The sequence below is a fragment of the Ambystoma mexicanum genome, chromosome 11 (genome assembly GCF_040938575.1).
Source record: "Ambystoma mexicanum isolate Mex_15411 chromosome 11, UKY_AmexF1_1, whole genome shotgun sequence".
Lineage (NCBI taxonomy): Eukaryota > Metazoa > Chordata > Amphibia > Caudata > Ambystomatidae > Ambystoma > Ambystoma mexicanum.
The window spans coordinates 1,105,439,405-1,105,454,073 of record NC_090934.1 but is presented as its reverse complement, the minus strand read 5'-3'; the positions used below and the strand labels follow the sequence as shown (position 1 = coordinate 1,105,454,073).

Genomic DNA, 14,669 nt, shown 5'->3' with positions numbered 1-14,669 from the left:
TGCATCACTGTTCAATAACGACATATGGTGATAATTGGCACATTCTGTGGGATCTTTCCCTGGCTTGAGAATTAAAACTGCGGTAGCTCTTCCCATATCTTCTGTGACTATTCCCTGGTTTCTAATCTCGTTGAAGAGGCATGTTAAGGGGTTGAGTAATTGTAATTTGAAGCTTTTTTAATACCCATTCCCAAAACCGTCCAGTCCCAGTGCTTTGTTTCCGGGTAGGGCCGATATTGCATCGCTAATTTCTTGTGCCGGTTTAGGTTTCTCTGAGTTTACTCTTTCCTCGCTAGTTATCAGGGGAAGTTGTAGCCCCTTCATATAGCTTGTCTGGAGATCCGGCTCTAGTCCTTCCCGTTTAAGTAGGCCTGCATGAAAGGATTCCATGATTTTCAGCTTATCTCCCTCCCCCTCCCTTGATATTATTATAAGAGGAATTCTAAAGGTTGGTCCTTTGAGAGACAAAAGGTGCAGGAAAGGTCACATGTTCACCCTGTTGGGATAACTTTGGCATTGTGGAGGACATGGTAACTAAGGGTTATAAAAGATTGGTTCCTCGGGTTCAACTCTAAGTGGAGTCCCTCCTTCAGATTTTATATTTTCACCCTTAGTAGGAGGTCGAGATATATCAAAATGACAATAAGCCAATTCCTCCTCTAAGTCTGGGTCAAGAGCATTCCTCTTCAAGGAAAAATACTGTCTCACCCTGCGCAATGTCAACGTTCTCTGTGCGCAAGCTATTGACGTGTCTCCATGGAAATGCCAGGACACCTCTTTCCTCAACAAGTATAAACAGACCACAGCAGACAATATCGATTTTTCAATCATTTCACTGTATTTAGTTTCGATCGGCCGTGACTCGTTTCTGCTCTGTTCAGCTATCTTCCTAGTACGAGCCCCTGCGAACAGGTACTTACAGTAGCAGAACGGAGGTACTTTCATTTTATTTAAATATTTCTCGTATAATGGCAACAATACAGCCCTACCAGTACGAGCCTGAGTATTCCGAAGAGGAACTAATGGCACAAGATGTGCATTGGCATTGTGAAAAGGGGTGTAAGCATCTAGTGATGTCAGTTTGAGGGGAGGGCTATCTGTATTCTTGCCGTGAGGGCACTTGAATTTAGGGCGATGCATCAATGGATAAGATTAGTACAAGATGGCCACGCCCAACCTGTTGTTTTCGCATTTGTAAAAGAGATGAACACTAAGTTAAGATGCATAGGAAAAATGTTTAAGATAGATTACAGTATGCTTAAAAATACATGCCCGAACGATCGGGACAGTAACATTTTTGAGCGAACTATTCCTTTAATCCATTGAACAAGCGTTTCTTAAATTAAACTCTGCACTGTCCCATTGAACAGTCTCTTCTCCGACCTGCTCCTTTGCCCCATCTCACCAACACCTTCCAACCATCCCATTGCTGAGGTCAACCATGCGTTGCTACATATGAAAGATAGATCACTGACTCTTCTCAATACCTTTCTCTACTGATATGCACCTCTTCTCTTGATGCTGCAAAATATTACTACTTCAGTCTCATTGGCTCGCTCCACTCTCACCCTGGTAACTATGCTTGACCTTACAAGTCATTCTTTTCCTACCTCAAAGAAAATCTATCCTTGTTCATTATCCACTTATAGTCAACTTTTCCCATGTAACTTGCACCAATCCCTCACTCTGTCACTGCTTTCTACACTCCTATTCAACTTAGCACTTTGTGCCCAAACTATCAATGAACTTGCACCTGCCTCTTCCACCTATTTGCCATATTTAATCTCTTTACTGACATCTTCCCTTTATGTAATAAAGCAACCACAGTACATCCGTTTAACAATAAAGTGCTGACCTGAACCCCCTGCTTATTCTAAAGACCTGTTACTTTCCTACCCTCCCACTCTACATTTTTCAAGAGGATTGTCTTCATCTGCGTTGTGACCTTTTTGTAGGCCCACACCTCAATGACTCATTTAAATCTGTATTGTAGTCCAAACACTCCACAGAAAACTGCTCTGACTAACATATCCAACTTCTTAACCATGTGCCACCATTCTTATCCCTCCACCATGCTCATTCTCCTTGGCCAGCCTGTAGCCTTTGTGAATCCTCTGTCCCTCCTTCAAACTCTCTTGAGTCCTTGATTTAAAGAGACAGCAAATAACTGTGTCTCTTCATATCTCCAAGACCGTTCTCTCTCTCTCCATCTGATGGAACTCCTGCACCTTCTTCTAGACACCCCTGCCTGTGAGCATTCCCTAAGCATCAGACCTAGGCCCACTCCTTTTCATGCTTTACACCTCCTTGGCCCAAAAACGCAGTTCCTCCTTTGTCTTTAACCATCAACTTTTCATGGACGATATTCACATTTTTTTTGCTCCCTCATTCCTGCCATCTCCAAATGCCTCCTATGCCGCCTCATGCTCAGCGCTTCAAAGACTAAAATCCTTTTTCTGCCATCCTCCAGTTGCACTCTCCCATCTAATTTCCCACAGCCTTCTCATCCTTTCACACATTGCTTGCAACTTTGGGCTCTTAGTGGACACAGGCTTGAAACTCTTGCCCATACCTCATGAGCCATTCTGCAAAAGCTCTAATTTCGAACGTACTCCCGCGCTTCCTCTATGCCTGTGCCGCCCTCCCGATTACCATCCCGCTTCCCCCCTTGCAGCGGCTCCAAAGGAAGATGGTGGACTTTATCTGGAAAGGGAAGAAACCGCGCATCCCGCGGCGAACAATGGTGGCCAGCACGAGATTGGGAGGCCTGGGGGTCCCCGACCTCCGCAAATACCATATGGCGGCACAGCTGGCCCACCTCCAAGCATGGGAACTTGCTACGGGTCGACCGAAATGGGTGGAGATCGAACAATCCTGCCTCCCTCTGCCCCTTCGCTTCCTCCCGTTCTTACCCACAGCTTTACGCCACAGCTGGCCGGGCACTCTCACAGCTACAAAACAAACAATTGGGGCCTGGGAGTGGGCTCGCAGACACCGGGGCGTCCCAGGAGATTTGAGTGCACTCTCCCTGATCTTCCTCCACCCAGCTTTCTCCCCTGGGGCCTGTCCCCAAAACTTCAGAAACTGGGTCGCAGGGGCCTCGCCACCTTAGGACAACTTTTTGAAGGGGACTCCCCCCTAACCTTTGAACGTTGCAAGATGACTTTTCAGTTGGCGGAAACGGATAGGTACTCCTACGCTCAGCTCAGACACTGGTGCTCTCACCCACAGACCCGAGCGGCGGCCATAAGACCCCTTACCTCACTGGAACTGACGGTGAGCGACCTACCGGCCCAGGGGAAAATATTGACCTTGTATAGGCTACTACAGGAGAACCCCCTCCAGTCCAGGCCTTCCTACATGTCCCAATGGGAAACGGACCTCGGACACGCCATTGAGGACCATACATGGGTAGACATTTGGACAAGAACACGGACGTCTTCCCGCTGTATAACACAGGGAGTGTGCCCATAAACTACTCCTGCGCTGGTATTACCCCCCTCTACGCCTTCATCACTTCCAACCAGCACTAAACCCTCTCTGTTGGCGACTTTGCGGCCTCCCAGGATCCTACTTCCACATGTGGTGGACCTGCCTCCGGGTGCAGGAGTTTTGGTCTCTCTGTCTAGCCACCATTGAAGATGTCACCCAGGCGATCATTCCGCTCACGCCCGAACAGGTCCTTTTAGGTATTCCATTGTCAGGCTCATACCCGCAGTCTGGGAGAAGAGCGGCCCTGATATCCCAGTTCCTATTAGCGGCTAAGATCACGGTGGCCCGCACCTGGAAGTCCGCGGACGGACCCTTGATGGCCCTTTGCTGGGTCAAACTTTGGGATATTTTAATAGCTGAGAAAGTCACGGCAGCCAGGGCGGGACTGCTTCATTGTTTTCGGGATATCTGGGAACCAGTGCTAGACTATGACCGGAAGTATCCGGCCCTGACCTACAAACCGCCCCTGATCGCAAGGGCCCTTCACGCTATGGAGGACCCACCAGTGCCGCCGAGCCAGTCTGACTAAGGCGGAGAACTATGCTTGCTGGGGAACGTACGGGGTGGGTGACGGGTGTTATGAAGATGAGGCGGACGCAGGTAAGTCAGATAAGTGGATTTATTTAGGATAATAAATCAGAAAAGAAGACCCCACATCTCATGGGCTCCCTCCCCTTCAACTCTCTCCTCCAACTGCCCAACTTAGAACCAAACAAGAAACATGCACTAACATTCCATGACATCATAATGTATGCTCAATTCACTAGAGAGATCTCCTCCCCAAAGGAGATGCACTACAACACATCTCCCCCCTTTTTTTTTTTTTTTTATATATATATCATCTGATCGCCTTCTCCTTTTCAGCATGTTACAATAAATACGTCGCATTTCGTACAATTGATCTAAAACAAAGATGTTACACTAATTCACAATTCAAAAACTGATCTAAAACAAAGCGCCATGAGCGGCTCAGTTGCCATTTCCTTACTTCTTTCTCCTGGGCATCTTCCCGCATCTCCTCACAGAGGCAACTCTCTCTTTATTCCACACTTGCCCTCCAGCAACTCGCACAGCCCCTTTCATGACTGCCACAACTCTGACAGGATCCGAATAAAGAGACTCCCCCTTCCTCCTTATCACTGCTCTCTTTATCCTAATCCAGTCACCACACTCCACACGCAACTCCTTCTTTCCTCTCCTCAAGTTTTCACGCTTGACCCAATCTGACTTCTTCCTCACCAATGATCTTCTCACTTCATCCACAACAAGATCGGTCTCCCTACACCTTCCCAGCCATGGCGGACAAGCTATGGAATATGGCTTCCTTCCCCTCATGAGTTCAAACGGGCATAGACCGGTCATAGAATGCGGCGCCATCCTCAGAGCCCACATTCTATTTTGTATTAGAGCTAGCTTGTCTAAACCACACTCCTCTCCCATACGTACACTCTCCATCACACACCTATTCATTCTCTCAACCACACCATTTGACTCGGGATGGTACAAGGAAGTTCTTTTGTGACCAACTTCTCCTATAAACTGGGGACCATTATCGGTCAATATGGTCTCAGGCAAACCCTCACTTGCAAAGATTTCCTGCAGAACCTTTATCATACTTTCACTCGTGATATCCCTCACGACCTTAAAATCCACCCATCTGGAAAACAAATCCACCACCAAAACAATATACTTTCCCCGGGCATAACCAAGTTCCACGGGACCAAGTATGTCCATGGCTATATCACACCATATCCTAGACGGAAGACCGACATCCACCAAAGGTTGTTTCCTGGCCGCTATTCCCTTTCCACTCTTAACACAAAACTGACAATTTGCCAAACGATCTTCCACCTCCTTGTCAAAACCCGGCCACCAATAATCTTCTCTTAACACTCCTTTGGTCTTGGTAATCCCAATATGACCGCTATGTGCTAAATCTACCACTTTCTTTCTTAAACCCATCGGGACCACTGCTCTACCCCATCTGAACAAAATATTATCATTTACGGATAATTCATCCTTCACCTCCCAAAACGGCTTCACTTCTTCCGCCAATGTCTGTCCACCAACACACATTTATTTAACTCGCGCATGTCAACACATAACCTTATGTCACCTGAACTTTTCTTCACAATCACCACTGGGGATACCCATTCAACCCCCCCAGCTCTCTCAATCACACCTGACTCCAACAGCTTCTGTAATTCCTTTTGCACTTTCTCCCTCAAAGCTAGAGGCACCGGCCTGAGTTTCGCCACAATAGGCACACTATTCTTTTTCAATGTTATCTGGTGCTGAAACCCTCTCACCTTTCCCAACTTTTCATTAAACACTTTCCCAAACTCCGACATGTATCTATCATGACTCGCAGACACTTCGGCAATTTGCAGCACTTGCTCTGGGTGATTGGGATCGAGTCTGATCCCTAAATTCTTTTGTTCTCTCCACCCTAATAAAGATTGACCCTTCTTGGTGACATACACTTTGCCATCACAACTGCGTCCCTTGAATTCAAATCTACTCCATACATAACCCAGTAAATCAATACGATCTTGGTTGTAACCTCCTGGACTTATGTCGGGCTCTGATAACTCAGATACTACCCCTTTCATTTCGCACTCAAAGGCAACCCTGGATATTAAAGTTATTTTCGACCCTGAGTCAGCCATCATTGACACCTTACACCCATTCACTGTTACCACAGCATAAGGCCTTTTACAATCCTCAAGGTCCCCACCATTTGTAACAACATTCACCGTATTCACGATAACATTTTGTAATGGCACCACAACTTCGTCTTCTGGTGACCTTCCATCTTCTTCCTCATTTACATACAAGACCCTCAGTTGGCCTGTCTGTCCAAATTGGTAGTTCTTGCAGCACGATGCTGAATGTCCTCTCCTTTTGCATTTTGAGCACGTACTTTTCCACCCTGGACACACAACGGAGGATGCAAAGTGCGTTGCACTAGCACACCGATAACATAGCCTTTCGTCCTTCCTATCCTTTTTCTTCTCAAATCTCTGCATAAAATCTTGACTCTTCCTTTCTTCCGGATTGTTCTTCCCTGACTGTCTGTTTCTTCCTTTCCTTTTGTTCTTTCCCTCGGCCACGGACAACACCTCCGGTTTACTTTCTTTGGGCTCCCCTCCTTCAGTTTTGGAAAGTTTGGCCACACATGCCATGGAATGCTCCACACGTTTCGCCAAGTCCAATACTTCATCTAAACTTGGCTCATCCTTTAGCCACAACTCCTCTCGTATCTTGTTGGATCGACAATGTGTCATGAATTGATCACGAATATGTTTGTCGAAACTTCCTTGAAATTTGCATGTAAGAGCCAGATGTCGCAATGCAGTCGCATAATCCTCAACAGATTCATTTTGGGCTTGTGTGCGCATCCGGAAATTGTACCTTTCCAAAATTGTGCTCCTTTTTGGGTTAAAATGCCTATCTAGCTTCACTAATGCGGATTCGAACTCATTTAATTCATCCCCGCTTCCGTCACTCACAAGTTGTGGTAGAGTTTCAAGAATTCTTTGGCCCTCAAAACCCAAAAAATGTAACAACAATGCCAACTTCCTCTCGCTGGAATAGGCTGTCCCGCCGGCTGCTTTCATGTAGTGCAGAAAACCCTTGCGCCATTGGGGCCACATAATTCTTGCCGCGCCTGGGGCAGGCATAAAAATGGGGGGCCCCGATATCCCTGCAAAGCTGCCATATCATCTGATTGCAAAACGTCACTTAGGTGTGCTTTTATGTTCTCCCTGCGCTGGAACTACTATTGCACAGTTGAATTGCCACGCTGCAGGTGTCTCCTAAAATGTTCCTCTGTAAGCTCGCTTGTCCATACAGCAAGGACTGACACTGCAAAACCACACTACACAATATCTTGTTTATGGTTGATTTCTACCTTCTTGAGAGCTGTGCAAATGCAGCAGTATCCCGCTCATCTTCCTAAATAATAACTAATATTGCTTTTCCCTAACACTTCAGTTATCTCCTTGTTGCTTTGATACAACAAATGACATATGAGGGAATAAGACTCCTCACAAAATGGGAAATGCCCCTCTATTATATAGTCCACGGTAGTCCTCTGCTCACATGTCCCTGTGTTAGGGGAAATATGGTACTCTGGTTCAGAGTCCGCTCCACACGCCTTCCCTCAGCCGTCCGTGCCGGGCAACACAGCAAACGCTGCGCCGGGGCTAATTAACAAGTTCAGGCACTTACTTTTCGTTGGAGAGGTGTGTTGGGGAGGTGCGTACACGCAGGCCTGCGCACGGTGGCCACTCAACGCTACAGGGGAGCGGAGCAGCCAACTCGAAGACCTCCGCACAGTGGCCGCTCAACGCTACGGGGAAGCGGAGCGGCCCTCCCAGACGTGTTCTTCTGACGCCGGCGAACTTCTTCTTAGCGACAGCCCCTGCCCAGTTGAAACGTTCGCGTGGCAAGCTGATCTCCGCAGCTCTGATCTCCGCAGCTGATCGCGTCAGCCGGTCACACGGGACCGAGCGAGCAGCCACGAACGACAAGGTGCAGTCCTCTCAGCGACCGTCGTGTGGGCAGGGTTCCACTTCAAAGGCCACACACGGGAGGCCAAACGGGTTGGTCTTTTCGCGCCGTGCCGGCACATGTAGGAAGGACTTGGAGGGTACGGCTGGCAGCGGGAGCGGGGCCCAGTTCACAGGACGTCTCTCTCAAAACTGAGCTCGCTGGAGCGGCATATCTCAGCTGGGGTCTTCTCTTCACCTGCGTTCCATGGCAACTCATCCCATCCTCGTCGCCATTGTTATGAAGATGAGGCGGACGCAGGTAAGTCAGATAAGTGGATTTATTTAGGATAATAAATCGGAAAAGAAGACCCCACATCTCATGGGCTCCCTCCCCTTCAACTCTCTCCTCCAACTGCCCAACTTAGAACCAAATAAGAAACATGCACTAACATTCCATGACATCATAATGTATGCTCAATTCACTAGAGAGATCTCCTCCCCAAAGGAGATGCACTACAACAACGGGGACTCTGGGTTACATGGCTGTAGATACTATATGTAATGTCTTTGTATAATCTCTCCTGTGTGTCGATTGATAAATAAACACATTTTTTTAAAAAAAAGCTCTAATTTCTAATGGATTGTGTCCTCCCAAGGATTCCTCATCGTAGTCATTAGTTTCCTGCTTTGCAGTTCTCTGAAACATTTGTCAACAGCAGGGGGCACTGTGACCTCTGTGTCTGTCCCTCAACAGTTTCCATTCCTGCGTCTGGATTTATTTTATTTATTGAGATTGCGCACAGGACCCGGAGGTATCCGTATACGTTGATGATGTAAATAGAACGCACCACGCCCCATTACCTAGGTACAGTTTTTCTGTGTGCCCAGCATGCTCTCGGAATGGTTTGACTCCTCAGAGAATGTATTTCTTTGATGCACTTGATACTTTCGTGTTTTTTATCGTGATTTGACAATGTCTATGCCCAAAACCGGCTTCAACGGATGTGCGGACTGTGACTCAAAGATGTCAATCACTGATCCTCACAGAATTGGTTCCTATGGGCTTAGTGAGGCCCATGACGTTGTAGATTGTGGCTCTTGTCAGTTATTGATGAACAAGGCCTTGAAGGAGTGAAGGTCGAAGCTAGCCCTACGATGGTCGTTGTCAAAATCTCCTTCCTCCACACCTTCCAAGAGAAAATCCTCTGAAGGTAGGAGGTCGGCAGGGAACAAGTCTCCCAAAAGGCATAAAAAACAGTTATAGCATTTGGAGGTAGAGATCTAGGAGTAATTCCTGTCATTCCTCAGGCTTCAGGTAAGTTTCTGCAAGAAGTCCACTTTGGATGCTGAATTGGGGAATTTCATATGTAAATTGTTGAAGATCTGTTCCAAGGCACTCCCGCTGTCCCCTCGAAAGAGCCAAGGCCCCAGATCCCAATGCGTCCTTCAAGACCGGCAGGTAAACATTTAAGGCTTCGACCCACCCGCCCAACAGTCTGAAGACCTCTGAGATGGCTAACCGATTGGCATCAACAGCATCGACCACTGGGACCTCATTGATGCAACAAAAAAAATGCATCGACATACTCTACAAAAGAACCATCGAAGTCGAAAGGGACCTTCGGCGTCAACATCCGAGTCGACGTCGAAGCATAAGCTTCAGTCAAAGACTGAATTTTTCAAATCTTTTGGATCTGTTTTTGAAGATGACAATGAGGACGATATGGTTCGCCTCAGGTGTGAACTTGTTAGGGCTTGGAATAAGCCAAAGGAACATCTCAGAGGAATCTTGAAAGAAAGACTTGGTCTTCTGCCTTAAAGATGCCAAGGACTGAATACTTCTCCAGAAGTAGAGTTTGACACCCCTGATGTCCATTCTCACCCAAATGCAGCCTACAGGACTGTGATGAACAAGGTCATCGAGAATTCGGGCTGGTGTCATCCTGCCAAGGACATCACCCAGAATGGATCTTAGACATTCTAGATAAGGGTTTCCTTTCCTTAAAGAACCTGTTACTTTCCATGCAGCACTAAGAGGCCCCATTTTGGAGCGCTGAAAGAAATAGGTAGTACTACTGTAGTCAATTAAGAAATTAGTTTAAAAAATATAAGCCATTTTCGGTGGAACTGGACTTTCGGTCAAGGCACCCTACACCAGAAAGCTTGATAGTGCAGGCTGCTACTTCAAAGGCTTCGGCTTATCCTACCATTCTTCCAGATAGGGATTATGAGAGTTTTTTTCAGCTTGGTGTATGGCTTTAAAAGCTATTAACGCGTCTTGTGCTTTGGAATGTGATGGCACAGGCAGCCAACAGCAACCCTGAAGGGAAAATGAGAGAGGTTTTTCAACCTTACTGATGATAGGAAGGAGGCTTCATGCCAGGCTCTTTAGTCAAGTTTAGATGCATCGGACTGTGTGGATAGATGCAGGGATACAGTGCAGTTATTTACGGTGCTTTACATGGCTGCATAAATCTGTGTTTGCTCCTGATGTCCAGACAAGACTTTTACATATGCCCTTTGATGGGTCCAATTTGTTTGGTCCGAAGGTGGACGATAGCTTCGATAAGTTGAAGGATTCCAAGTCTGTAGCAAAATCTTTAGGGGCCGCTTTCCATCAACAACAGCAACAACCGCAATCTTAAAGTTGGAGGCTGCGGTCCTTTTGATAATATTTCTCCTTTAGTCAAAGAGGTAGTGGTCAAGCTGTTCAGAGACAAGGGCAACGAAGATTTGCACATGCTCTAGGAGGTAGTGGAGAAAAATCTGCCCAAGCAGCAGTCACTTCCTTGTCCTCAGCCACAGCCCCAAAACCTTGCTCAGCGCTCTAACAAAAACCCTTGTGCGAGGCAGATTGACCCAGCATCTGCAAGAATGGTACTCTGTTACTTCAGACACATGGACATTGAAAACAGTTACCCACGGGCACTGTCTTCTATTTTTAAAGAGGCCTCCAAATTGTCCCTGAGTGACCACACTCTCTTCGGGTCCCAGACCACCTCTTAAAGATTTTCCCCCTGTTGGAGATATATTGGTATGCGGTGCCACTTATGCACTGGCTTGGAATATGGTCTAACTTGAGAGCTACCTTGTCTCATGAAATTATCAAAAGTTTACTCTCGGGCTCCCTCTGCCGCAAAGTATCATGGCTGAATTTGATTGCTGTTGTCTGAGACAGCTGAATGCCCCATGCCTGCAGTGACCAGATAATTTGCTAACTGCAGTTGAGAGTAACATGTACAGGAGGGACTTTCGATCTTCAATCTCAATAAAACATGAGTCTAGTGGGCTCTCTTAAGTCAAACAGAAAACACATGCTACTCACGAAACCGGATGCAATTCAGGCTTGTTACACTGCAACAAACCTGTAGATCGCTGGGCATTGATTAGGACCCGTTTTAACCTCATACTGCTAAGAGATAACACAAGGAATTGGCAGGGCTATGAGCAGTACTTGGTCTGCCCAGGCTGCAGTGCTGTAAAAGAAGATCTGTTGCGTTTTGTTTTGTCCATCAGGAAACAGACTGTCACTCCACTGTTGAGATAAGCTAATTTTAATCAATGTCAACCTGCACTAATATTTTTGCTGCAAGCTGACCCCATAGTCGCTGCCTGGTATTCGCTAGAATTTCTGTGAAAGGATGGAATAGAAGGAAATGCATGCTAGAGGCCTAATTTTAAAATGTTTCTATTGAATGTTAGCAGATTTTAACTAATAAGTGTTTTACTGTATTTTACTATGATTATGAACATTGCATTCTATTATATTGAATTATGTATACCTATATTGCTCTGCACTTGTTTATGTATTTTATCAGAATAAAATTTATGATGATGATGTATGCTGTGGTAATGAGCCCTGCAGCGGAACTGGACCATAGTTGGTATTCCACTTACTTTGTGGTACCCAAGAAAGACACAGTACCGCAACCCACCTTGGACCCGACTCTTGAACAACTTTCTCAGAGAGGCCAAATTCAAGATGGTCACGCTTTCATAGATCCTCCACACCCCTCAGCTCCAGGACTGGATGGTGTCACTCGATCATCAGGATGCTTACTTCTCCAGCATTGGATCTTTCATAGATTCACTCGTTGTATGAATGCTCCCCATTGGGTTGAGAATCTTCGGTCACAGGAGCAGTTTATTTTATAAAATGTATTTTATGAAAACTGCAGTCACGTGCTCTAGTAGTTGTTTAAGGTCATATTGCCCAGAGCCAATGGGAGGGACTCCCTTAGCTCCACCCCTAAAGGTAATCTATGTGTTGGGAGTCCACAGAAATCTCTCTCGTTAACTCTTAGATATTTTCATCTACATTTATACAAAATGTTTCGATTTCACAACTATTTCCTGAATCCTTAGCTCCAGTGTCATCTGGAGTTGCTCTGGATCAGTCAGTCTTTGTCCCATGAGAGTGGATTTTTCATCTGCAAGTTGAGGCATTCACCCATCCATGGCGGACACCAAATGGTCTTTTCAAGGCCTGTATCACCTGTGGCCTCAAGAATGTCTACATGGAGAACCTCCATGAAGACTATCTTTGCTGCCATTTCCGGCACACGACATCCAGGAATGGCTCAATCTGTCAGTCGTTCTCAAACAAGACTCCCTGAGACCGCCACCACAGGTTAGTGGCTTAACTCGGTGACACAGGGGCCTCAGACTCTGAGTTCGGGTCACGCTTGCCTCAGACAGAGCAGACCAGTCCAGTGCTTCCTCTTCAAAGAGGTCACGATTACATAAGGATACCTCTTGGGAGGTTAAGCTCGGGAGGATAGCTCAGCAGCAACGTGCTCACCTTGGAAGCAAGACGACACGGGGCAACACAGGTTTGAATCCCGGGTCTGTGTTTAGAAACCTCTGGGTATTAAGAGCGTTATAAATAACCTATCATATCATATACCTCTAGAAGTAAAAAAACAAAAAATCATCCAGTCGCCCTCTACAAAGATAGCCTTGATGTCCACTACGACAGCAGCGCCATTGACTGCTTTGGCATCTAAGAAGCAGTCCTCATCCACAGCGTCAACGTGTAAGCAGTCCAGGCCTCATTCATCATCCGTCAATGACTCAAGCCAGATTGTCATCAATGAGCAAGTCTTCATCCACGACTCTGTCTGTCAGCAGGTTGGAGCGTGTAGACTAGGCATGAAACATCTTCGTCCACGAACACGTTGACTGCACAAGAAACAAAGTCGGCAACCCTGTCATCAGCTGGAAAAACTTCATACCATCAGGCGCAGGCCTTGCAACGATCTCCCCTCAAGCGTCGTCCACCCTGGCTGCTTTGCCCAAGCCCCCACGCCTGCTTCCACTGGCCCTAGCTTTCGCCACTGCTACGACAACCTCGTTGGTGACCCCGCCGGCACATATCCCTCAAGAAGCCAGGGGAGCCTGTTGGGGTTTTCTATGAAAGTGTAATTGTCAATATATGGTCGGACACCGTACAGACTGGTCCTCAGTCTTCCATGACACCCCCCCCCCCCACCCCACCTAATTCGGTGCCTGCATCTGAAGGGTTGCCTCCTCCTGCTCTAACTGGCCTGGCACCAGGAAGAGATGTCTCTTTGGACTTTCTAACCACACTACAGTCCTTCATGTCAGAGCTGCAGCAAAGGCTACCAGGAGGATCACGGAATGCTGCACCTCGTCCTCCACAAGAACAGGGTCTGCCTGCACCTGTCAATACTGTGAGAGGTCAGAAATGTGAGGCGGACTACTTTGTAAAGAGTTTTCAAATTTGGCCATTTTATTACATAAAAAGGTAGGATAAAAGCATCAGTATCCCGACTGTGACAAGGATTTCCCTGCTTAAAATAAACTAAAGGAAACACTCTAACAAAAGGATATCTGTCCCTCACACCTGTACAACCAATAAAGCAAAAATATATGGTAATTAATTCAACAATAATATAGAACATATGATTGAATTCACAATATGATCAATGTCTCTTCTCAATGTCTCTTCTCATAACCTGGGTGAGTTTCCCTTCCCCAGATCTAAACAAGGGTTTTCTCCACAGTTGAAAAGAAACTAGGAAATCCAGTTTGACACAAAGCTCCAATACAGTTCTTAAGGGTTTGTACTTGATTACATAAAGTTCAGTTGTTTCATTAAGTTATCGAAAATAATAGTTCCAACTCCTCCTGGAGTCTCACATTTGTCTTCTCCAAGTAAACAACAGCAAAAGCCTTAGCTAGAATAATTTGTCACAACGTTTGATCTCAGAAAGAAATAGTCTATTCCAACTCCTCCTGGAGAAAGAACAGTTTCATGTTTGTATTTGTTTCTGTGAGTAACAACAAATGTCTTTGTCAGGCTGGTTGATCACAACTTTGGTTTAAAAAGGAATTGTAACTTTTCCTCGACAAGCTTTTACAATTCTCCTTCGAGTGTCACAAATTTACATGAGTTGTTTCTGTTTAGAAACATGGTTAAGCACTTGCTTCAACTACTACCTGGTTTATTCATCTACCAGGCCATTTTAGGCAACAACTTCTTACCCTGCCAGTCTACTTCTTCATCAACAAGATTAGAAAAGTGTTTCAGTGGTAACTTCCAATTCAAGGCACTGCACTTCAGCCTTAAGTCACCTCAGACAGTGTGTTCACCAAATGCCTGGCCCCAGTGGTTGCACACCTTTGTCGCTTAGGTGCACATGTGATTCCGTACCTAGA

At 46.2% G+C, this 14,669-nt stretch overlaps 1 protein-coding gene across 2 annotated transcripts in view; it reads left to right on the top strand.

Moving 5' to 3' along the window:
* TBC1D2B (TBC1 domain family member 2B) overlaps positions 1-14,669 on the top strand; it is an 832,871-nt gene that overhangs the window by 803,284 nt on the left and 14,918 nt on the right. The gene's annotated exons all lie outside the window — the stretch shown is intronic.